The following is a 27043-nucleotide window of genomic DNA, read 5'->3' on the forward strand; positions in this document are numbered from 1 at the left end:
AAAACACAAGAATTAAATAATTTTTAGCTAGACAGCAACTTTGAATAGCTATAATTATGTTACTAAAAATAAGTAATGATAAACATACTTTAAAATTTTAGACATTAATTTTAGAAGTTAAATACACAAATTAATTTTAACTCTAATGATTTGGTCTACTTAGCTCTCACATAATTAATTTGGTAGCTGAAATATAAAGATTACAGTTTTTTGGATGACATGCTGTTTTCCTATACAACAAAGAAATGAAGCCTGTAAAATCCAGTCTTCATTATGAATCTGGGTTAGTATTTCTGCAGTAATTTGAAATGCTTTGACTTTGTCCCCACTCTCCCGTGAAGCGCTAAGTGACTTGCAGAACATCTGTGATTGCAAGTGTTAACAGAAAGCACATCCAAAAGACCTGCTGACATCTTGGTACCTATAGCAGGAATCCAGCCCCAGTGGTTTCGTGTTTATTTTTGCCCGTATTCCCCTTTGCCTGCCTGTATTTTTCCAACCAATTTAGCTGACACGACCAGGCAGCATCATGAGGCAGCTGCCTGCCGCTGGATGCAACCCAGCCTCCTCTCTGCTTGCCAGGCACTGGCTTTGCTGCCTGAATTCCCTCTCAGCTGAGAGCGGCATGGACAAGTGTGCAACTTCACCAGGATCACCCCACCCCACCCAGGAGAGCAGACCTGAATATCCTTCTCTTCCTCAGGCACACAAGACTGACAGTTTGACAAACGCATTGGTCATTTCAGCTTCAGAAAACCCACAGATGGGGTCTTGGTTTCAAGCCCTGGTGTCCCTGTGCTCAGTGGGGCTGTCCCTGGGCAGCAGTGCCACAGAACTCTACCCAAGCAGTGCCAAGGGCTGTGTGTAGGGTTATCAAGTTTTAAGCTACCCTCACTCAGCTCCTTCAGCGTTAACACAAGGCTGACTGTTTCCTCTGTCATTCCTGCACATGTGAACTAAGAACCCAATTTTGTCCTCTCACCCAAACGCATAATCCCCAAAGCATTCAGAGAAGACTCCACAGATGAGCTATAGGTGAAGACTCCATGTTCAGGAGACCAACATTAGCAACTGCCAGGGAAACTTCAGTGCCCTACTTGGCTTCCTTCTTTCTGTTCTTGCAGAATTAGAAGGGGCAAAAGGACAAGCAGCATTACCACGGGAGATGAGACAGGGTGGGATATTAAAATCTGAAATAAAATCTTTCTCTCTGTGCACTGGTCCAAAAGCAGCAGAAATGGGTCCAAAGAATATCTTTGAGACAGGGAGAGTTCTTCATGTACACCCTCTGGGAGGGAGCTAGACATCACCCTAAAAGCTAGGGAACTTAAGAATATGGCTGACTTCAGTCCCTTACTCCACTTTTACCTTGATGCAGTTACACATTTCCTGAACTCCAGCCGGAAAACAGGAATCACATTACACAAAGATGCTGAGCACCAATGCCTCAACAGCACTTTGTGGATGCATCAGAATGAACTGGTATCCTGGTGTTACCTGGGTAAAACACAAACTTCAAACAGTGATAAGGGTGGGATTGCCACCACTTGCTGCTCTACTGCAAACACTCCAGAGAACCAGATACAAGACAGACAGAGTCAAAAACCCTCCATCAGTTCTCAATTAGCAGAAAGATTGTAACTCTGCTTAGCTTGCTGACAACATAAAGGCTACTCCATGGAAGGGGTGAAAGCGCTCTTCCCCTCCACTACATTTTCCATGCTCTCATACATTTCCTTCACTGCTGCTATTTGCATCAAAACGGGAATCACATTCATTCAACAAAGGCCACCTCAGAGGTTAAACTACTGGCAGTGAAGTTTAATTTATTGAAAAGGGGGAAGACAGAGTTTATTTTAGGTCAAACTGCTTATATGAAGAATCACCTTGGACTCTGCAAATGCTGAGAATACAAATAAAGAGGAGATATTTGAGTCCTCTATTTTTATGGGAGAGTTCCAATTTCCTAAATAAGAGTAGTCCACCAACCGATGTAACATTCACAGGCTGAATCAATGCCATGAATGCAACCACCTCAGAAGTAACACCTTATCTTCTACCCCCCACTCCTTATACAAATACAAACCAAACAATCTATGTGGCTAGCACAGGTTTTTCCCACGAGAATTCTTCTTGTGTTTTATAAATAAAGATAAAGTTTGGATGTTATTGGAACAGTGTCCCAGAACTTGGGCAGTGCAGGCCTGGCCAATCAGGCCTGGGGGAAGGCTTCTGACTGACCAATCTGGGTGACTTTTGAGAACTCTATATATGTGATGAAATCAAAACAATAAAGGTCATTCCTTCTTGCCACTGAGAACTGGTGCCTTCATTACTCTGCTAGCTGCTCAACAGCGACAAATCTATAAACGGGAGATACTGGAGGTTTGTGTTCTGTGCTCTCCCACATTCCCCATCCCTTGCCCCAGGTAAGAACCTTTTGACCTTTGCACAAATATATTCTGCATTTGAATTTTCAGTATAAAAATTATTTACTTATTCTGAAATGAAGTACACAATATGGAGTGGTCACTAAGCATCACAGAAAGGCTGAAAAGCTACAACACACTAAAGCAGAGAGGTAAACTTCTCCATTTGGGTTTTTTAGTTTCAAAAAGGATGGTCTCTGCATCATCTCAGCTCATATATGGGGGTATGAAAAAGCAAGACTATACTATCTTCATATGATACCTAACTTCACAACTTTTTGTTTGGAAGAAGGCATCACACTGACTGAAAACAGATTTTCAAATAGTAAGCTACAAAACCAAATTCCTTTGAGGAATATTTTGCATAAAAAATGGCTTCATACTTGCAGTCAAGTTTTCCAGCACCAGCCATACTCTAAGAACAATGTGTGCTCTCTCTCTCTGCAAGCCCCTGGGCCTGGCTTGCTGACTCTATAGTGAGTTTGTTATTGCCCTAAGGGAGCATCAGATAATGAAGAGCTCCGAGTTTTCCTTTCACTTCATGCCTGGGCTCATCATAATATGTGTAAGCAGGCTTAGTCTGCAGGTCTTCCTTCTTTACATCTTTCCCCTCCTATTTTCCAGCAGCCCAACAACATTTTTTACAAATGAGCACTATCAATTGTCTCCTTTGAAACGAGGTTATTGAATCCATGACCTTCTTTAGAGTGTTGCAGAGAACAACACAAGGTTCCCAGCTTTCAAACACAACTGAATGTTTTTACTGCACCAGGTGACTCCATCATGAAGCATCAGAAAACAGGCGCCCTACAGAGTGATAACTACTCTAGTACCTGCTCCTGTCCAGCTCCATGCTACAGGTGGCACTTCATCCTGCTGGAAGAAAAATTCAGCAAGGTCCAGGTGTGTGAAAGGAGGTACAACAACAGAGACACAGCCGTATATACCCAAGTGGTAACACCAAGCTGAACAGGAGCCTTTCACCAGACCTTAACTGTGCCTTCAGGCTAACGGCTGCTCCACTCATGAAACACTTCTGATGTAAACTGCAGCATTTTACTGTGCCTAACATGGATCTTTCACATGCAAGGACAGCAGTGGGGTTAACAACTTTATATTATATTTCATCGAAGGTGAAAAGAGTTAACACATAGTTTCAAATGGTTTAAAACAATAGAGAATGTTTATATGGAAAGATAATTTGTATTTTTTTTAGTAATTTCTTTCAAATTCTCAAAGCTGAAAAGCCACATGGGAGGCTGTCTGACAATTCCAGCAGCCAAATAAGATCCAAGATTTTTGGAGTTCCTATAGAAAGGCCACATCCTAAAATGATATGGAAAAAGACTCACTACAATTTTAGCTAACCTGAAAAATATGACATCACTTAAACAGAGACCATCACCCTTCCTCATCCTTTATGAGCTGAGTTTGGGAAGTGAATAATGGTAGAGAAGGGAACTGAAAACTGTGTCCCCTCTTCCATATAACCATATATTAGATGGCAGGTTTTAGACAGCAAGAGCTACATCTACACAGCTGCTTACAAAGCAAGCTAACCACCTGACCTCTTAGAGTATATTTGTTACTATAAGATGAAAAACTAAAGACCCTTAAGAGAAGAGGCCTTGTGAAAAGTCTCAAGTCTGTTCTCCAGGCCATGTTCTTGCTTTCTATATCTGCAGTATCTGGCCAAATTGCAGAAGCACCTGTACTATCAACATGAACTTGACTGGTTAATAAAATAATATTTTCAAAGACCAAAATTCTGTTTAATGTGCCTTGACCAGGAGAATGGCAGCTACGTGGCAGCTACGTGTCAGCTGGAGGATCAAGACATTTCTTAATGACCAGAAAAACCCTCAGTGTTCCACGTGAGTCTTTTTTTCTCCAAGAAAGTATATTTGAGTGAAAAATGGAAATCAAACACACTATTAACCAAAGGATCATGATTTACTAGTCTGTGGTGAAAGAAAAAAAGAGTATCTATGAGAATTTCCATTTCTAAGCTTTCATCTTGCTAAATATTAACTTAGCAGAACTAGCTTTGCTCTCAAGATGCAAATGAGAATTTTAGATTGCTGTGTGACAAAACACTAGCAATTGTGGTTCAGTCCTCCAGGAAACATACAAGGCATCATCTAATTTTTAAAATGTTCTCTGTAATGGCTCTGATCTTTACAATGATTTCATCACTTACCAGTATTGCTGATACCAGTCTGGTAGATGATACTCAAGACATAAAGTGACTATGAAGGTTCAAGGGAGTACCTATTTATAGTGCATCATGAGCAGTAGCCTAGGCAAAGGCGTGCAGCTACAACCACCTTCCTTGTACTACTCAATTGCATTCATGAGCCACCAGCTAGCTCATCACAGGCCAGATTTCATCCTCCTCCAGCACATTTCAGAACCTGAATTTAACTCAGCAGCAAGGTTAGATGCAGGGACATTCTATGGGGAGGGAAAAGCAGAGCAGAGGGAGGCAGACAAGAAGAAACAAAGAGCTTAATGAGCAAGGAACTGTAGCAGGCATATCAGCAGAGATACAAGCCCTGCCAACTTCATTTAGTGCACTGCCTAATATAGTCACTGAATAGCAGATCCTCCATCCTCCTCTCAAAGCATTTTCCTGCAGATAATGACTGGTTAACAAGCAGTTAAACTGCAAGGCATGAAAAAGCCCTATGTCTTCTTGTAACAACCTAGGTAGCACTTAGACAAGGAATAGTGAAGATAGGCACGAAGATTCTAATTCCTACCTTTAAAAGCGAAATCCTTACATGAAGTTAGTCTCTCCAAAGGGGTCAGACAGTCAGCAATCCAAGGAAAGACATGAAGCCAAATGGAAAGTAAGAAAGTCTGAGAGCTGGTCTTCACAAAAATCATTAAGTGAGCTGGCCTTTCTGGAGAAGGGCAGCTGGGCTGTACAGTTGGTAGATGGATAAACCATTAGTGGCAGTGGCTGCCTTCCCCTTACTCAGTGTTGCCAAAATCTCCCAGGTCATTTTGTGAACCTAAGGATGCTGTAATTTTAAGCACAGGCAAATGGAAAAACGTAAAAGAATTCATGCTACTGAAAAGAGCACATCAGTGCTGAGCATAAGCACCATTAATGACTAGCTGCTATATTATCCTGCAGCTACAGGTGGGGGCTGGGCAAAGCACAGTCCCACATAAACAGTCCAAAAGCACAGCTCCCTTCCCCCCAGAAACTATCTTGCATTGCAGCTTCTCTCTGAAAAGCTTCCATGTCACTCCCTGAAATCTCAGGAACACTAAGAGGAAAGAAGATGGTGTGCAAAGGAAAGCATGGTCCAGTGCTCAGCTTATCATGGCACATGGCAGATTTGAGATGCTCCGTCAGGGTGGGGATGCAGCTCCATTCCTTCCTCCTCTTACACACTGTGCATCTAATCACGGTAGGGCGTTGAACTCCATTTGCACGGCAGACAATGGGATCTGGCAGCAGTTCAAAGGCATTTAGAGCAAAGTGACTGAACGAGCTCACTGCTGGCGCAGGCAGGCGAGGATGCAGAGTGCCCCACTTTCCCTCCCTTTCACTACTCAGGCTGTAAAGGCAGGTGCTGCACCATGGGCAGCCAGTTCTCCTTTTGTTCCAGTAGCATGAGGATGAAGGAGGAAACCAAAAAGGTACCACCAACAAGAACAGCAGCACCTAAACCCACATCAACAAGGTAGAGGGAGGTGGGGAGCAAGGGGGGGGAAGAGGAGGGAGAGGGAGACAGAGAAGAGAGAGGCTGGCAGGCAGAGAGAGAGCAAGCAGGCAGGCAAAGGGGGAGAGGGAAGAAAGGGAGCCCACAGACAGCAGTGCCTGGCACTCTGACAGCCTGCTGCCAGAGTTCGTCTTCTGAAGCTGTCACAGGTTTATGGATGCCTCTAGACTGACAAGATGACAAGATGAGGGAAACTACACTCAGAAAATGCATTCAGCAGCAGTAAATTGCTTCTCTTGCCCTAATGTGGTTTGCAGCTTCACTCAGGGAACTGATCTCATTGGGGGCGGTGCAGGGACCAAACCAACTATGTATATTCAGACACTATTATTGGAATCTGGAGACTGGAATAAATCTGCAGAGTGACAAAGAAAAATCACCTTCTTGTGCACCACTAATAAAAAGTTAACATGTTAAAAGAACAAATACATAAATCTCAGATTATGCTCTGTCCCTATGTAAGCATTTTTGGTTGCAATGGTTGCGGGGGGGGAGCTAAACTCCTTCATACCCCTGAAAGCCTGGCACAAGAGGGGCTCTCTGCTCTAAAACATAAGAGTAAACAGTGTCCTAGAGAAGCAGAAAGACAGGCTGGAAAGGAGGCACTTCTGACCACAGCAGCATACTGTGCTCTTCAAAGATGCAACACCCTAGGTATGCTCAAAGTTGTATCCTTTCCCAGTCAGGGTTTGGTAGTAGAGGGTTTTCAGACAGGATGACACACTTGCACACATCTCTAGAGGAGTTAATTTAGCAGGAGCTGACAACACACAGCAAACACTTCTGTAGTAAGACAGGAAGGACTTAATGCGATGGAATGTTACAGGGCACTCTGGAAGAGGCCTGAATCCCACTGATTGATCAGGTGCCATCTCTGTTATAAAGTGAAAAAAGCACCTCCTTAAAATTTTATCCTGACAGTAACAGACTAAAATCAGAAACAAGGGTCAAGTGCCAGGCTCTTGGGTTTACCTACTATGATTTAACCTGCTTTTGAACAATGTGCAGCTTCTCACAGTTAAACTGACCAGGTAGATGTTTTAAGGTCTGTCTCAAAGATATTTCCTATTGTCTCATTGCTTTGACAGGACAGAAGAAATTCCTGGAAGCTAAGGTACAAAATGTTTTAAAATGTTTATTAAGAATAGATTTTTTTTCTTTTGAATTAACAATAAAACTAATTCAGAACAGGCACAAGATTATGTATTCTTTCTGTCCTACAATGGCACTGTGATTTGCTCAGTGTTTTTTAATCCCAGAAGATATATTACAAAAACATTACCTTATGTTAGAAAAAAAGTGCAAATTCTTCTTTCATTTATTTAATATGAAAACTGAAAAAAGCATGAAAGTCTTTCAGAAAGAAAAGCACATAGACACAGAGATATTTATGGCTAAGCAGTGAATAAAAGACAAGGTGCTGAAGGATAAGGATTACACACATAGAACTAGAGCTGCTGTCCTAATCAATCAACTAAAGTTAAATAGAAGTTGAGCACCTTCAAAAAATGTGGTTTTCACATCTAACAGAAGAGACAATTCTCTATTTTGCCTCATTTAAAAAAAAAAAATCTTCTCCAATACATGTCATGCTACAATGCAGCACTGCAAATCTGCAAGCCTCTTTGTGAACTGCAGATGGATGATCCTGACAAAAATTTTCATAGAATCATAACCTAAAACCATTAAATTTTTTAGCTTCCAGCTCCCATCTATGCCAGTAAACAAACCCTTTCCATTCAAGCTGCAGTATGCAAACAGCAGATGTTGGAAATCTCTTGATACTCCACTAATCAGAAAGACAACAGAAAATCCTGACTCCACACAACAAAAAACCAATTTTTAGAATAGCCAAGATTTTCATGACGAGTTTCCACCACACTTAATACATTTTTCTCCAGTCTCCAGTGTTTTAGAGATTTGGATTTATTGGACACTTGCTGGTAATCTTTTTCAAATCTACTCATTCAGAAAATGTTAGAAAGAAGAATTACTACTGCTCCATATATATGAAGACAATTAACTTTTGCTCACTGCCTAAAGTTACAACTTCAGTATTTCTCTCAAAGGCTACATTTCCTCTTCTTCATCCTCCTTAACCAAACCTGCCCTTTCCCATGCCTTGTCATCTCCCACAACTACTGCACAGTGTCCCCCAGATCAATGGCAAACAGAGGAATAATTTAGCCCAATTGATGTTAAGCATCACTTAGGGGCATGAACTATGTGCTCATGCTAGCAGGTAGTTATGGTGAAATTTCAGTGGCATTTTTCTAAACAGTTCAGTCCTAATTACCCTTGCATAACACAACAATGTAGTTCTGCACAGTGTCAGTTTGTGGTGATTTGTCTCCGAAGAGCCCTGGAAATAAAGGGTAAATGATGGCTATTGCTACCAGTTAAGAAAAAGCCTCTACTGCTGCACAATTTAAGGGCAGTCTCCCCTTCCCAGACAGCTTCCCTGTCAGTCATTGGGATAACTATGTAGGTCTTTCAATACCATGCCTTATGTTGGCTGTGATATACAACGAGGCCTTTCTGACACTATTGCATGATCTTTATATTCACTACTCAATGTATTTTAATCACATTGTGACAGCAGAGGCACAACTGCAGAATTATACAACACCAGAGCAGAGGGTCTTCACCAGATCAGCAGATTCCTTCTAAGGGGTCCAAGAAAAGGTTACCAAGAAAACCAAGCCAATCCTCAGAAGTTTTAATTCACTGTAAAGGTGTCAGTATCTTTATTAGGCAATTTTTGTAGATCTGTGAATTAAAACAGATTTAAAAAAGTAATTTCTGTGAGGGTAATGCCCAGAAAAATTAAAACAGACTCAAAATGTCAAGTCATGATTCAGATAAAAGTCTCTCTTTTGTCACTGCCTGAAATCATGTGCCTTTTGCAGTATTTCTGGACCAGCCAGTATCTTTCCTCTACTTCTAATACCCATAATCTGGAAAACTCACCTGAAAATCAGAACCAACAACTCAGACAAAGAAAGGTGTCTTTTACAGTCTCTACACCTTAACAAAGAATAGTGTTTTTTAAGAACGTTAACAGTATTTGCAGTATTTCCTCCTCAGTAGAGTCATCCTGTGTAATGGCATAATTTCTAAGATGTTGATAAGACCCAAAACTCTTGCTGTGCTTTGTATCAGTAGCTTAAAAGAGTATATGATACCAAGGTAAATATGTTTTAACTAAGTGGCCTCAGTTTGTAAATAACCCAATCTTGAAGCATTAAATAAAAAAAGAGCAAAATCCCACTGGTCCAAGCAAATCTGCTAACAGACTATACTGAAATCCTGACTTCATGAAGCAAGACACTTGATAATCCCCTGTGATGCTTCTCATTTACTGAGCTATACAATGTTTACTTGATCTTCATGATGACTTTAAACAGCTGGACAAAACACGTTTTTCATGGCCTGCCATGCTCAAAGGACATGTTTTTCTGTTACATGTTTTTCAAAAACCCTCAGTTTTATGATGCTTTTCACATTGATTGCACTTGAGAAACAATCCAGGCCTAAATAGTTCTAGCTACCAAGATAAAGGAAGACATGTGTTTATTTAGTTTACATTCTTTGAAAATTTTTCTTGATCAAGCCTTATTTGTAAGTCATTATGGCACAATAGCATTGATAGTGCTATCCAGGAACAATTCTTAACCTCCAGACAGAAACACATAACAAATCTAGCATGGTTTATGTTAATGTGCCAAACAAGAATTACTCACCCAAGTTCTTCAGTCACACACACACACACACACACACACACCCCCACACACACCCCTCCCCAGCCTACCCTGCACTCAGATCTTGTCCCCCAGGGCTCTGTCCACCATTTCACTAATTCAATTTACCATATGGTACAAGTAGAGACAACACACAGGTTATAATGTAGCCACTACTATAAATCTTGAAATTCTCACTGAAGCCAGTGAAGACCAAACACGTCTGTGTGTAAATATCCCTGAAAAAATACCAGCAAAGATAGATTACATTTGAGGTACTTAAATACTGCACTTGGTAACTGGAAAAAAAAGTAATTTCTTTTGAGTTCCTCCATCCTTCCTCACCCAAATATTGATACAGAATATACATTACCTTAGCCCTTTTAAAAAAGATACTTGGGCACAACTCAGATTTTCTAGGAATCACCAAGGGAGAAGGTAAAACTTGTCATGCACTTTAGCAACTGTGGAAAGGATAGAAGATTTAAGGATGCATTTAACCCAGCCAACATCTGCTTGTTAACAGAGGAACAGTTTCCTCTCCTGAATTTCCTCTTTAAGCATAACATAGATCCACAAAGCACTAGGAAGGCTACAATTAAACCCAACAAGAGCTTACTGCCTTAACAAGCCATGTCAACACTGCCAGAACGGAGGCTGGATTGGGCTAAGAAAGGAGATCGACCCTGCAGACTCGGGTAGGTACAATCTGTTCAGCTTCAATAAACTCATTTTATTTGCACACATTTTGGTAAATTTCTAGCTGGCTTTAATGTTTATGCTGTTACTGATGAAATCTACCCTACCTGAAATTCAGTCAAAGACAGCTATATTATACTTTTTTTTTCCCTGGCTCTGAAATAGAATACAAGAGTGGTTCTTGAAAAGGCCCTTGTTGCTGCCATGGTTGTAGTTGATGTTGGAATTCAGAGGGGAAACAAAACAAAGCAAAAAAACCCAAACAAGCCAGTAAAAGCTTTGTATCCTAAAAACATACCTCTGTCTCTTACAGCAGGAGACGAATGAACCACGATCCACCCCATTTGGAATGAAGTGCCTATCTGAGGGAGACAACAATTTCTGAAGCCAGAACAAACATGTAAGGAAAAACCCTTTTCTTCCTCTTCAGTGAAACAAAGAGGTTTTGTTATTGGTACCAGCTACATCATTAAAATTTGTCTGAGATGGCAGCACGGGGAGCAAGCAACTTTTCATCCCATTAAGGAATTAAAGGTGTCAGTACGCAGAGGGCACCATCAGCCTTTGATGACATGAGTAGTCTCAGGAGGACCTCCATGCACTTCCTCTGCATCCCCACTGAAGCCTGGGCCTGGCCCCCTGCTCTCTGTCTAAACTTTGCTGCAGGTGTACCTGTCTGCAGCCCTGCCTCTGGCTTCATCTCCTGGATTGACTTAGGCTGTAGGTAGCTCACCTTCTAGTAAGATCCCTCATATATATGGTGTAGCTTGTACCCAGTTCTGTCTTCGGCCCTGTCTCCCGGGTGGCCTTTGCACCCATGCTGCTGCTTTGTCTCCAGCCCTGTCTTTAAACTCCTGGATGGAACCTCATTACTCCATCTTGCCTGGGAGTATCGACAAACCCTGTAATGAGGATCCAGCTCTGCCTACCATGCTCAGACCCTGTGGAACTGCACCTCATCAGTGCACTGGGATCACCCTTGCCTTCTGACTTGCCTCAGCTCCCAGCTCTTGCTGTGTCCTGACAAGAGGCTGGTGCACAGTGGTTGCAGGAACAGATTTAAAAATCAATGGAAACAATATTCATCTCTTGTAACTGTCAACTGTACAGGTCTTTTCTGGGAAGCCCTCCAAGCTGTCCATAATCAAAACCTAAGTTGATTTCTGAAGCCTTTAAGCATAGCCTTAAGACAGACCTTGGCGGTTTGGTGTGGACTTTGGATCAACAACTTTAATACCAGATACAGTAAATATAATCTGAGAGACTAACAGAATTTTGTAACACATTAAGAACATGAATAATTTTGTGGAAGAAGGTGAAAGAAAGGAAGGAAGAATATGTGGTTGCATTTGTAGGAGAAAACCTAACAATAATGTGTTACTTTTCATCTTCCATGTTATGAGAGGGGAAAAAGCTCTTCAAGTACTGAATGCAGCATTTCCCAACTGTGATATTCATTTGAAATGCATGATGGAAAGGGTGAAAAGGGTCAGAGTTAAGCCATTCAATTAACAAACAGATGATACATTCAGAACGGAGGAACATGCCCTCACAAAGCACCCTAAGTCCTGCCCTTCTGGTATGTAATTCATTTTTTGTCTCTGTTCAGCTGTGCTCACTTTTCTTACCTCACAGATCTGCAAAGCCCACTTGGGGACAAAGTATGCTTTCCAAAGGAAAGGATAATGAAGCTAGTAGGTGCTGCTACGCAGATTGCAAGTCTTACATGGTCTTCACAATTCATAGTGCCTACAATTTCAGATAATTAATTCATTTTTGTATTCATCTTTAATACTCAACAGGCTCATCTTCAACAACAGCCAATCCTTAAAAATTATATAAATAGTAACTGGCAAAAATCCACCATGAATGTGCCAGTTCTCTTGAACTTCAGACCAATAAGCTAATTAAAATGTTTAAGACCAAATCCTGTCCAAGCACTAGAATTCATCTCTGTTGCATAAATGTGGCATGATGCCACAAAGACACACCATTTGAGTAAACTAGCACATCTCTGGAGATGTTTCAATGACAGGACCTCACTGATAATATCAGGCCAATTCCACAAGTTTCAGAGGAACTTGTTTACTGTAACCTGCTCGAGACATGGAGATGAAGAACTGGTGACGGCAAAGAAATACATGGCAGACAAATCCTTATTAGAACCAACTGACAAAACAGACACAGTTATGAAACAGAAAAAGTTAAAACAGAAGAGAAAAGGAGTTATTTGTCCCTCTATTTCTGCTACAATTGAACAGATTCATCTCACAGGAAAATAAAGGTTTTTTGAAAAGTAAGCTATAGGCATTTTGGGACTCTCTTACTTTTTCTGTAATTTAACTGTAGGATATTGCTGCCATAGGGAGGAAACATTAAGACATTATTAAGCAATAAGTAAGTATTGCTAAGGACGAAGTAATCACATATTCACACAAGAAAAGTCTAAATTCCACTTTTAAATCAGTAACAATAGCTTAAATTTTCCAATAACTGCTTTCATGTACAGTGAAATGGGTTCTGCATGGACTACCTGGCTATATATTCTAACTGCATGGTCCCCTTTCCATCTCCTATAATTTCTACATTTCTGCTGTCTTTCCTCATTTTCTACCCTTTGTGTCAATGAAATCAAAGGTGCAGTAGCAATTTACTGCAGCTGTACCTCAAGTCAAACATTGCTCTCCTTTTGCTCTTCTAGCCATGCCACATATACATTGACACTAATAGAATATATGAAGCATTCCATTAATATTGTCACTCTTTCACTTATTATAAATATTTACCAATTTCACACGTGAAAGTTACACCAAATGTCTCTGGAATTACACCACTATTCAACCTGAATAGAATGCTACTGTGGTCACTATGCTCATTCTACTCCATCTCAAATTTTTGTTTAATTTATTCTATTTATACTCTTGAGTCTGCAAAATTAGCTGGAGCTTCTTCTACCACTTTAGTCTTCACAAGAATGTACCCCAAATATAAAAACCTGTATCACACGTTTCAAGTTATTTTTATTCCTTTACTAGTCTTTCTGCAAATGTCACCTGCAAAACTGATAAGAAGTTTACAGGAGACAAGATTTGGTATTTGAATCACACTGGAATGATCTATGATAGCAGGGCAACACCAACTACAAAGGTCATACCTCTCTTCCAAAATCCTTTTATTTAACCAGTGCCTAAGGACTCTCATCTATGTGTCTCTAGAAAACTCAGGGTTAGGGTTGAGAGAAAGCATAAAAGTGAGTGGCTGCCAAAAGAAAGTGGGAGCTGCGTGGAGATCAGCCCTGGATGAAATCTTTCATTTGGGCAACTGTATCAGAGCCTTTGCAGGAAAATTAAAATTCAGCTTCTGGTTGACATACAAAGGAATTTAGAACTGTAGCACGTGTAGGGCTCAAAGAGCCTAAAGTCCTTGTTTCACCATATCTACCTTTCCTCACCACCTCAGCTACTGTACACTGGAACTCAGCACTAAGCACCAGCTCCCACAATTTCCTTTTTATAAACCAAGGCTACTTGCCTAAGTCATGAGCTGTTCCATCCTCCCTTCTCTGCCCCCTGATTTTTTGCACAGCTGAAGCTGTAGCAGTCTGCTCATATAAAGCAACCTGAGAAATCCATATAACACACTTTAAAGCATGAAAATGTATTTCAACCAGATTTGTTCACCACACATACAAAATGAAATAATCTCTGTTCTTTCCAAGAAAAGAATCTAGGAACCTTTCACTAGACCACATCATCCCTCTTCTACTGTGCTGACTGTAAGAACATCGATTCTTAAGGCAGGATCGGCATTTTTGCAAGTATAGTAGCACCTGAAAATTATAAATGTCACAGGAGCCTGAATCTCTCAGGTTTTCCATCAGGCATCTTTACAGAACAGTACTTTTTGTTGCTACATTAGAGTGCAGTATTCACACATATGTACTAAATAAACTACAAGAATAACCTTCCCTCACTATTCACCCAGACAGAACTGAAGGGGAAAAAATGTAGGACTCCTTTCCTTCAGCACAGAATTTTGACCAATCCAGCATTTCTATTTTTAATTTTTAATTACATTTATGATATTTCCTCTGGGTAAAAGTCATGAATGCAGTTCCAGTATGCTGGGAGCAACATAAATATAGTAATTCCTAAAGGGATCTTACAGCTGTTATGCACGGGTCAGAGATTCTGTGAAATGCAAAATCTGAAACTTTAAAAGCTTTTTAGTCCACATACTTCCCATTTCTTTTCAAAGGCAGAGTTAATGGATACTGAACAACATTGCCACAAATTTTGCCCACAAGGTATGGAAGTAGTAACTCCATTAAAATAAAGTAATATTTAGCAGTAAGCAAACAGCCAGTCCTATCACATTCCAGAACAGCATCAGAAATTCCTTCCTGATCTAAATTAACTCATCTGCCACTTCATGGTGACAACTGTGCAATTGAAGACCAGAGACATGAAATTGTTTTCCCTGCAACATTTCTAAAAGGATGAAGGAAGAGTGCAACTTCACACTGCAGCATGAAAGTCTAGCCTCCTCCTCTACCTAATACCGTGCCCCTTTTCTGACATGAGGCCATTCAGAAGGACTATAAGCTCTTCCCCTCACCAAATCTGGATATGTCAGCCCATAAAAATGCAAAAGATTGTGCACTTACCTTTGATCAGAGTCTGGTGAAGGAAAAATACTCATCAGTTGCTTCACTCAGGAACAAGGTTCTGTTTTAAAACAAATAAAAAAGAGACAAGACTTTAAACAATCTTTCCCTCTCTCCCTTCCCTAATGTTAGCCTTCAGCAGTGTTGGTAAACATTTACTTAGCAGGAGCACCTTCGCTCTCCACAACGAAGGTAATGATTACATTACACTAAACAGGGCATGAGGACAGACTGGGGCCGTGACAACAGCCGTGTTGGCACTGACTAGACAGTGACACAGGGCTGCACCGCAGCAAGCTCAACTGTGTAAGAGTGAGAAACAGTGCGGCAAGATGAAAAATGACAAGTGCAGGGGAAAAAAACCAAAAAACAAACCAACAAACAAACCAGGAACCTGAATTTAGAACCACAAAGAAAACGTTCACAGAACAAGGAAATTCAGTATGAGCTGAGAGAACTGGAAATGCCAGTACAATCCAAATGGGATTTCTCACACCTATTCATTAATATTGTCTTTGAAACAACCAACAAAGCAAACTATAAGATGTTACCTTCTTTTGTCTTGGCCACAGCTAAATCAGTTCAGTAAAACTTCAATGGTGTGACAAAGTCTGTCTAGTCTATTGCCAAAGCCTTTACAATTAACCATCCTATGAAACAAAACACATCCACCCCGAAGGAAGGAGTCACACCCTCCTCCACACCTCTGCCTGGCGATCACACAGATGGAAGTACTTTGTGAAGCCAACTGAAGCTCAGGAAACCTGCCTGCGTGTACACACAGAGACATACACACAGAGCAGCTCGCCAGGGAGGGCACCTTGAGAGTCACCCACACCCCAGGAGGGCACAGACTAGAACACTATAATTATGGTATACCTGTTGGACAGCCTCTGAAGTCTGCTCTTTCACATCAGTTGTGCCTCACATATGCAGGTATCTCTTCAGCCTTCCAGTTCACACAGACCTTGATTCAGCAAAAACTCTGACCTTTGAGTTTCCAATAACCTTTAATACCTCTGCAGCCAATTACTAAGCAAGAACCACACTTGCTCTGCCTGTAAATATAACCAAATACGCCCAGCTCCCTGCCTTCCTCACATAATTACAAGAGCAAAAGTTTCTCCTTTTTCTCGGTTAGATAGAGATTAGTTTAGGAAAAAAAAAAGCATCTACCCCTCCGTAGGGCACAATTTTCCTTTCTTCTTTTGATCCAGAATTCTTACCTTCCTTCACTAAATAGTTTGAGAAGGCAGAATGAGAAGCCCTGCATGCTTGGCCTCCACAGATCCCAAAACACCAGGGTAAACATCAGAACAGCCAAACGGAATCATAAAACAACTGAACTACAAAAGAGGTGAATGTTTGATTTCACTGTAAAAAGAACAGACAACTAAAGAAATGTTTTTTTCACAGAACAATCCAGTGAAAGTCATTGACAAAAACAATCGAATTAGGACATTAATTATTAGCAGAATTTATTAAATTCTACCCTCATGATATTCAGTAAGACCCACACAACCAGATATATTAAATGCTGGTAGTTGGATGTTGGTGTAAGTTTCCCATAAGGGTTGGCTGCTCCCTGATGTTTCACTGCAAAATATCTTGCACTCTCTGATGTAAGCTATTACCAAGGTGCTGATTTGGAACAAGATGGAGTATCACTCTGATCTAGTTAGTTTTCCATTCCAGAATACAGAAAACTTGAAAAAAAACCCAAAAGGACTAGCAGATAGCAAATGCAGGGGAGACACTCAGAGAGGAATACAAGTTTCAAATAATTTTCTCTTCAGCTTTTAAAAATGCAACTTGCTCCTACTGACAGAAACTCAGAAATCTGATATAGCAATGAGGTGAAGAAACTGCTCTTTGTAGTCCCACAGTTTTCCACTAAGGCATGTCACAACAAATATAAGTAGAAATGCAGCAGAGCCAGGTAAGAAGGGGGCAGAATTTAACACCAGCTGAATGGGGTAAGAGGGAATTTAAACTGAATGCAATAATTGATAAGTTGACAGTGACTAAACACAAAGAACAGAGCAATTTTATCAACCAGATAGAAAAATCTATCAGTAGAATGAGTCTGGAATTGGCCAAATCTGATTTCACTACAAGGTCTATTTTACAGAACCTCAAATTAAAGGAGTGGTACAAAGCAACACGAAAGGATGATACTGTTGTCATTTCCACAGAAAACCACGTAAGGTGACAAAAAATTCACCTAACAACTTCCCATTTCCCTCCTCCATACATACTCTTGTGCCTATGTTGTCCGTGAGAAGCAAATAGATTTGCATGTTTGCAAAGCCCTCAGCACGAAGTGTACATCACCATTATCAACAGCTGCCTAATACCACCTCCCAAATGCTTAACAGAAAAGGCAACACCACATTTCATCTCTAGGCATCAAAGCATTTACTAATGGAAATGAAACTCTGCCTAGCAAACAATTAAGTGATTTTGGAAGGCTGTCATTAACTCTAGAAGCATCATATCTGTTCCCATGTTTGTATTTACTTGCAAATTTCCCTGCTGTAACAGTGGAATGGGAAAGCTCAGGAGCTTGTGTGCCAGCCATGCAGGCTCCTGCAGGAGCTCCTGTCAGGGTGCACACAGTATGGAGACTCAATAAGCAGTGACATTTGTATTCCTGACAGTTTTATTTCTTCCAACACCAGTCACACTGGAAGTTTCACTTTACTTTTTATTCCAGAATAAAGGCCAAATCTCAGTATAACAGATGCTGTCTGGAAATCCCAGGACACATATGAGAGCACGTGTGTGGTCCCCTCCACCATTACGAGATAAAACAGCTTTCAGGAAAATGAGAAGGGTGCTTGGTTTTTTAAGCATAAAAACCTTAATATTTACACTAATCAAATACAACAGGGTCCACTTAGTCAGAAGAATAGTGTTCACACAGGAGTCCAACCAAGCAGAACTATTTTCCCATGAAGAGCTTATCCTCAGTCTGGGAAAACAGTCCAAGTCACACTAGAGAGATAACAGTTCTATCTTACGTGTCTCTGTAGTAATTACACCGAAGAAACCTGACTGTCCTTACTTCAAAATTAACAATCATTTTAGAAGTCCAAATCAGAAGCACAGTGAAAATATACAACGATCAAGCATGCATGGGGAAAAGAGAATATAGCTTGATATAGTCAAAATATGCAAATATTTCCAGGAACATGAGAATAGAAAGAAATATAGAGAGTGGGAAACAATAGAAAACCCTATTTGCCAAATGGTGGAAATTTTTAGCTACCTTCTGCAAAACAATACAATACACAATAAAAACCACAGCCACCTGAGGTCTGTATTTCTTCAACAAATACTTTATAATTATTGTGCAGTTTTACAGTTCAAAGCTGCACAAGGATGAACAAAGACAGGGTTGGCTTTCCAGTGGACACAGGAAGTAAGAAGGGATGGATGGATGGACTGCAGCAATCAAACTGAAAAAAAAGGAAAATATACAAAAGGACGAAGAGGAAAGACATAAAACTACCTGGGAATGAGTGAAACCAAAAAACAATTATCAGAAAATGTTACTGTCAGAAACTGCAAATGCTTGAGAAAAAAAAGCACCACGCAGAAAACGGCATTCCCTGCCACAATCTCCAAAGAAATGAAAGAAATGGAAACTAGGCAGCAATGATATACTTGAAATAGTTAATTAAGGCCATTGGACATCAAAACACATTAACATGTTTACCTTAACATATTTGAGACTCCACCTGGAGTACTGCATCCAGCTCTGGAATACCCAGCACAGGAAGGACATCGTCCTGGTGAAGCAAGTCCAGAGGCAGGACACCAAGATGATTAGAGGGATTGAGCACTTTGCTATGAGGAAAAACTAAGAGAATTGGAATTGTTCAGCCTGGAAAAGAGAAGACTTTGGGGTGATCTACTTGTGGCCTTCCAGTACCTGAAGGGAGTCTATAGGAAACATGAAGAGAGACTACTTACAAGGACATGTAATGACAGGACAAGGGGGGAATGGCTTCAAACAGAAAGAGACTGGGTTTAGATTAGATATTAGGAAGAAACTCTTTAATGTGAGGGTGGTGAAGGCACTGGAACAGGTTGCTCAGAGAAGTTGGGGATGTCCCATCCCTGGAAGTGTTCAAGGCCAGATTGGATGGGGCTCTGAGCAACCTATTCTAGTGGAGGGTGTCCCTGCCCACGGCAGAGGGGTCAGAATAAAATGATCTTTGAGGTCCTTTCCAATCCAAGCCATTCTGAATTCTATGATAGCTCCTTTATGACTCATTCACATAAATCCAGCAGAACTGGTTTGAGAAGGGAATTGTTTTCTGAGACACACTGAAGCTCTCAAGTGAACTTTTATTTTTCATTGGAGAAAGCAGTCTAATTTCGAAAGTTCTAGAACTGATCTCTTAAATTGCCCCTCTCCCTCTTGAATGAGGGGTTGTCCTCAATGTCATTTACCAGCAAATTTTTCACAATAGAAGAAAAAGGCAGAACCATCTGATGAAGGAGAAGCATCAAGATCACAGCAACCAGCCTGCCAGAATTCAAGAAGCACCTGGAGAACATTCTCAGGCCCATGATGTGATTCTTGGGGCTCTCCTGTGCAAGACCAGAAGATGGACTTTGACTGGACTTGCAGGTCTCTTCCAACTCAGAATGTTCTAAGGTTCTAGGATCATTTTGATAATGTAAAGCAAATGGCTTAGTACAATTCATCATTAATCCACTGCCCTACTTCAGATCTTGCATGTCCTGATGTGGCATTGCCTTGCCTGCACACAAAGGAAAGAATTCCTCCCTATAAGCCTATTCATGGCACGGAGGGCAAGTGGCCAGGCCCAGTCTGCCATCAACATGACTGTGCTGCTCTGAAATGCCCATGACCCTGACTGCTTCAGCAGTCTGATTTTCAGAAAGGCCAATGCAAGCAGTGAAGTGTTAAAAGAGTAATGCTGTCTTTGCCTCCGTCCTTTTCTCTCCTGCTATCAGCTTAGCTGGATGTCTCCTGACAAGAAAAAAAGTAAACCAACTGCAATCAAGGTCAATGGGGAAAAAGCTATCACTAACCTTCTTCCCAGTGCTGCAGCCTAGCAGCTAAAAGCATGCCATCTTTGTGAAAAGAAATTTGTGAAGAAAGGGGGAACAACTACAGTTATGAAAAGATCTCTCCCAGTTCTTGTTTCTGTTTGCTCTCATCAGGTCGATTGGAAGGAAACAGCCTTATCAGCTGATTAAACTCCATTGCTACTATTCTCTCTTCCTCTCTACTCCCACTCTTTGTTTATGACTGTTCCTTAATGAGCAAAGAAGAGTCTCAAAGAAGGAACAACTATGATTTATGTATTACACAGATAAATGTTGAATGACTGTCAGTTTCCATCCTGCCACAGAGCCATTGCCTCCTGGCAGCAATGCTGCAATTAAGTTGATAGCATTGAGTATTCTCCGAATTACTGGGTTAAAGTAGTAGAGCACTGTATTTAAACCTTTCACCCCATTCGGATAAATTAAACAATTCTGCTAATGGCTTGTTTAGGCTAACCCTCCTTAAAGCATTGCAAACTAAGAGCACCCAAAAGAACTAAAGACACCTGTTTTGGTCCTAGTCTTTCCCTGGTCCTAGTAAACCATGGCTCACACAGTCAAAGCCTTATCCCTCTGCACCTGTCACAAAGCCATTCCTATCTTAAGAAAAATAGCATTAAAAATATAAAAGCAAACAAATAACCAGATTCATGAAAGGCAATCATGTGTTACGTTTCCAGACAGCCTGAAAACACCTAGGTGCCCAAATCCCACAGGAATGAACTTAATGTCAACTAAAAGCTATGGAGAGGTTTTGTGCCTAAATGGCGACCCCCAGTGAAGCTGACAGCTACCACAGAGAAGTTCAAGAGGAAGCGGGTAATTCACTTCTCTGATTTTATTCTTCCATTAAATAAAGAAAACTAAGTCAGAAGCCTGCTGACTTTATGTTTTACCTTTATCACTGTCAATATTTGATCTGGACAGTGTTGCCTCTTCAAGCTCCTTACGCTTACTTTTATCTCTGTCTTTTAACATAAATGAAGTGTACTCTACATTGCAGAGCAGATTCCTCCAATATCTAAGATGCTGTTGGGGAAAAAAACCCAAAGTATAAACAGCTCCTTGCTTAACCTCACAAATGTGCCTATAATGAAATAAATCTGAAATTCTAAATTAATTACGATGCACCCCCGCTAAGGAACTAATTAAAACTAGAATTAATATTGTTCATTTATTATAAAGGAGGAAACCCATAAAGCCAAAAATCCATACCCAAATATAAGGTATAAAACACATTTAATATGATGGTAAAGACACACTGCAATAAAAAAAATGGAGTTTTGCCCATAATGCAATTCAAATCAGCTGTTTGAACAGCTATGAACTTTCAAGTTCATAGTAGTAACTTCCAGGATGCCCACAGCAGCCATAGCACAGCTGGCTGTACAGAAGAGAATATATAATGAAAAGAGATACCCAACCCAATAAACCAAACAAAAAATTACAGACCATTTTCCTGGATACAAACACACAGAGCTGAATGAAATCCAAATCTGGAAAAATAGTATCTTGAAGCCAAATTGGGCAAGGTTTGTTGCAGATTGTCTGCATCTGCACCTGTTTAATTTCCATACATGGAAGAGAGAAAACAGGTAAAGATAATTCATGCTTTCAGCAGAGAGAAGGGAAAGAAGAGATCAAAACTTCCTACCCAATTACTTTTTACATGCTTGCATAATGTTCAGTGTCAAATTCAGCTCAGCCAACATTCAGAAACAGACATCTTCAGGATCTTCTCCACACTTCAGGTATAATAGCCTTCATTCTCTTTCCACACAGACTTCTCAAGCTCTGCTCCTGATGGCTACTATTTTCCAAAAAGCCCAAACACGCAGTTGCTGATGATAAAGTTGCAGGTGGAGTCAGTTGATGAGGAATACACAAGTGTTGAACAGACTGTTCCCTCTTCCCTCGGGGCTCCCAGTTGCCACTGAGGTTGACTATATAAATTCTCAAGCCATCACCAACCTTCCCACAAATGGAAATAGATACCTGATCCATCCAGAGAAGCCTCCACTACCATATATGCTTGTTTGGAAGTCCATTTAAATACACTATTTTACTCTGTCATCACTCTTCTGTTATGTTTTCTGGCACGCAGAGGTAAAACAATCTGGTGCACAAATTTATTTTGAAAGACTATAAATTATGAAGATGCTTGATCCTATTGTTCATTATGCCCGGGAAAAAAAAATTTGCATAGATCAGTAATTTTCTTTCTCCTTATTCGCCATGAGATAATGATACAGATCATGCCTAGTGAGAGAGCAGTGCCAGAACAATTTGAGGAGCACAGTATCAATTCTTTCAATGCTAAGGGTGTAAGGACTTGGCTGCATACTTGATCTTTTGAAGTCAACAATCTGACTGTGTTTGAATTTTAAGAAAGAATGGCATCTAAAAAAAGGTACACATGCTCAACCAACCTGAGTTCAAGGAACACCATAAATGCTTTGAGATTAGCAGTCAGAAGAGCCTGTGGATTCTCTAGGACACTGGGTTATGATCAGGGAGAAGTGTCAGTACTTACAGACTGACTCATGGAAGCGCGACTAAAGCGGCTCTGTGCAGCATTGTTTGAGAGCCACTGACCCAGAAAGGCACTAAAGTAAAGCTGTACATAACACTCCCAACGCAGGCAAGCATGCAGCTCTGTGCTCTGCTGCTGGGAGGGAAATGCTGCATGAAGCTCCACAATTTCATAGTTCACATGAACAGCTAAGGGAGCTTTTGTGCTTGCAATGAAATGAAAATTTCTGCTGACCTTCTTAATCTCCTTTCATATCTCGAGTTAAAAGCGCTCTGCTGCCATCCTTCTTTCTCTTCTCATCTTATTCTATCCTTTCACAGTGATTCTGAGTCAATCAGATTAAATTCCCTGTGTTTTCATGCAAACATCTGACTTTCCCAGCTTCGCTGGAACATCAACAAGAGCACCCCTCCCACTCCTCTCTTATCCCAAGACACTGAGGCATGCACAACTTTGCCTGAGCATCATTTCAGAATAAGGCCACACTTGTGTTTTTAAGAGAGGCATCTAGCCAGCTGGAGGTTTCTTTATGGCTTCACTAAGTGAAAAGCCTTTCAGACTTGTAGACTGAGCCAAAACCTTGACCTACCATGGCCTTGTGGGGCCAACAACATTCTTCCACTACTTGAGAGAGAAAGTACATGAACTGTCAGTTTGGACAACGCACCCAGGCACACGGTGGGATTCTTGGGGTGTCCTGCACAGGCCAGGAGTTGGAGTCATTGATCCTGATGGGTTCCTTCCAACTCAGCAAACTCTGCTATTTTATCATTCTATAATTCTATGCAAAAATCATGTGTCATGGCAAGTGAGTATTATCACAGTATGATACTATCTGTGTTTCAGGAGACAAAACACACCAGGGTCCCATGTGCAGGGCAGATTTTTTTTAGACTTTGAATCAACTCTGCTCCATTTTAAGGCAGGTAGAAAAATATTCATAAGCAGAAAATTCAGTTTGAGTTTTAGACCACATTCAAGTGTCAGTGTGAGAATGTGATCAAATGCTTGTCAGAACCATCAGAAGTACTTCCACTGCATTCAACCAGCACAGGGTCAGGATTTAAATTTATGTTATGTCAGTATTTGTATACACGATTTACAGATATAAACACCATGCTGTACACTATTATAATAATTTGTTTTTGCATGGAACTGTCTAAGCATTACACATGAATCACAGCAAAGGGTTTGGGTTCTTTAATAATATTAAAAAAATCTTTCTTTGGGACCCAGCCATAACCCATTCTTATTTCTGTAATAACACAGATTTTCATCTCACTAATCTTCTTCCATCCTGAATAGAAAAAGAGAATTTGCAAAGTGGATGACTAACCAACCCCCTTTCAGTTAAGCATCACTCTGCTTAGGTGTTTTGACACTCCTAAGCTGTATTTTTCTACTCATTTTTTTGAAAATGCATGTTCCTTTTGTTTCCACAGATTTACAACGAAGTCAGAGACAATGCTCCATTTGAGTTACTTCATAAATCAGCAAAAACATCAGGGGAAACTGCCTTTTCCATCCTAGCAGTGTAACCACAAATTGCACTTGTCCAGCCTTATTTAACAGACCATCTTGCTGGTGAACTGCATAACCCTCACACTATGTCCTGAACACATCCAGGCTCCAAGGGACTGAGGCACATGCAGATTATAAGGCTTTTCATAGCAAACAGGGTTTTTTGTCTCATTCCTTCCATTCATCTTAACTACCAGTTTAACCTGAATCGTATAAAACCAGAGGAAAATAATTTTCCAAATACCAACACTCAAACCACTTTGTACATCCAACCATCATTTCCCCAGGCAAAGGCTCTGCCATCTCACCCTCACCCAGACTCAAGACTGACTCAAATAACAAAAGAAAAACAGAGCTGTTTAAATACAACAGCATTTAACCCTTCTGTCAACAGAATAGCAGAGGTCTCCCTAATACAGGCTAAGTATAATTTTTCTGATCTACAGGACAGCAAAACTGAGGAAGAGAACACAAGCTCGGACACGTACCATGTCAGCAGCAGAACTGGGTATTTGAGGACACAGGAACAGAGTTCACAGGCTCTAATCATTGCCTTTTTGCCTCTGCAACACTATTTTGTGTCCAGCTAGAACATTCCCCTAATTTTTTGCCTCACATGGAACACAAGCCAGAGCGTGTGCTCTCAGGTTCCTGGCATAGGCCAGGGCTGGGACTGTGATGCTCTCAGGGTTGTATCTTCCAGGTGTCATCCTGTATCACCACAAACATTAAATATCCAACATTCAATACATGTCACCTTCAAGTGTTTACCAAAGGCAAAAGGCAGATTTTGATGAAAAAAAACAACTTACCACGAAATATCACAGTTCCTTCCTTTTTTTTCCTAGCACCTTCTTTCCTATTCCAGCTTACCCTCAGTTTTTAATATTTTCCTACAAAAGAACATCCCACACCACATCACAAAATTTAGAAAAAAAAAATTTTGGCAACAGGAAGACTGATACCTTCTTACCTAGAAGAGCATAAGTGGCTCTAATAAAATCAGATTTTAGAGGTTATCAGAGCCATCTTTTCCCATTTTCAATGGCAGCTGGATGACAGTTTTCTGTCTCTTTCATTGCCTCTCTTGTCTATCTCTGCTGGACTCAAGCTAATAAGCTTCTCATTAATAAAATGACTATGCCAAGGTACTGGCAGATGGTCCTATGTTCCACGCACATCTTCCCATTCCCTCCCTCCAGAAGGCCTAATCTATACACAGTGTAATCGCCACAAAAACATATGCTCCCTGACAGAAATCTTCCCTCCCATTATCTCTGTACTCTAGGGGATTGCCCCCGAAACCTCGGTGACACAAAGCAACTCCCTTCCTACTCAAGTCTCAGTTTCTTATATGCCTGAATACACATTCACCAGGTCCTAGCTAAAGTACCTGTAAAAGACTTAAAATCCATGCTAATCTCTCCACAGTACTGTCCATAACCTAGACCATTTCTAAGTGAAATGCACATATACAAACACATACCTTTTTTAAAAAAAAGTAACTTATAACTGATATTTCTAATGTGCAACACTTTGTTAATGCTTTACTTACAGATCCCTGTAACAGTACACGAGCCTTTTTTCAAAAATGAAAAGACATATAGTGTAATTTATTACACTAGTTACCACTAAATCTCTTGAGCAACACTTCTACTTAAGTGCTGAGTCAATTACTAATTGCGTATCTCATATACCTTAAAATAATCTGTTTGTTTCATCTGCTAGCTCCCACTTCCCCATCAATTTAATCAGATTATTGTGATTGATGAATTCATTAATATGGTCATTGGATCCTAAGAGCAGAGCAACTTCTACAGAGAAAGCTTCAGGAAGGAAGGGCAAGTATCTCCCTTTTGCACACACACATAGCTATGAGCAGAGGAATAAATGAGCACTATCTGTTTCCCAGCTGTGGGCAAGGCTGCACAAAGGATATTTCTAGACACTAAAGATTACTGTGGCTGCCTCTGCTGGAGCTCCTCAGAGAAGGCAAGGGGTATGATGGGCACAGACAGGTCACCATAATGTGAAGCGTTGTTTTAGCTCTTAAAATTGGGAGCTAAACTCCAAACCTTCTTAAAAACTCACTTCTTTACAGTGGAAAAGAAAATTTTTATTGTCAGTTCTTCTCTGCATTTTATCCTAACAGTACTGAACAGCTTTTCCACATCACAGATAGGGAAAGCCCCTAACAGAAAGCAGAAAAGCTTCCCTTTAATCTTTGCTACCTCCTTTTCAACTTCAAGTTCAAAGTCTTCAATGCAAGACTTTTTCTCATACCTCCCAACACCTTAAGTTGCTGATTGTCATCGTAACGACTTAGCTTAGTAACTCCAAACTATCTACCTTACAAAAGGTGAACGAGTTAAAAAGCTTGTTCATTTTTAAGTGAAACAAAAACAAATATGTCAAATGCAGGCAGTAGCAGACAAGAAAAAAAAAAACAGTAAGAAATGTTTATTTAGCTAGCAGTAAAAATAAGGCAATTATGCTTCTGTAGCTATTGTCATTCAAAAAATAAGGAAGCAAAAACACTTTGCACATTTCCCCAATCTTCTCAAACAGTAAAGGAAAGGGAAAAAACCAAAGAATTTGGCACTTACCAGGAAAAACAGTAACTACAGAAA

General features: G+C 40.5%; 1 protein-coding gene across 9 annotated transcripts in view; it reads right to left on the minus strand.

The window, feature by feature from the left end:
* The window catches only part of NDST2 (N-deacetylase and N-sulfotransferase 2), a 135474-nt gene that overhangs the window by 37048 nt on the left and 71383 nt on the right, over positions 1-27043 (minus strand). For 7 of the 9 annotated variants that reach the window (XM_085065548.1, XM_085065547.1, XM_085065549.1 and 4 more), the window contains one exon: positions 15272-15332. The gene's annotated coding sequence lies outside the window, so the exon portion shown is untranslated. Of the gene's footprint in view, positions 1-15271; positions 15333-16150; positions 16208-18992; positions 19016-27043 lie in introns of those variants that run through there. The other 2 variants (XM_085065556.1, XM_085065555.1) reach the window with 2 other exon arrangements.

The sequence above is a fragment of the Lichenostomus cassidix genome, chromosome 6 (genome assembly GCF_008360975.1).
Source record: "Lichenostomus cassidix isolate B80296 chromosome 6, HeHo_3.0, whole genome shotgun sequence".
Lineage (NCBI taxonomy): Eukaryota > Metazoa > Chordata > Aves > Passeriformes > Meliphagidae > Lichenostomus > Lichenostomus cassidix.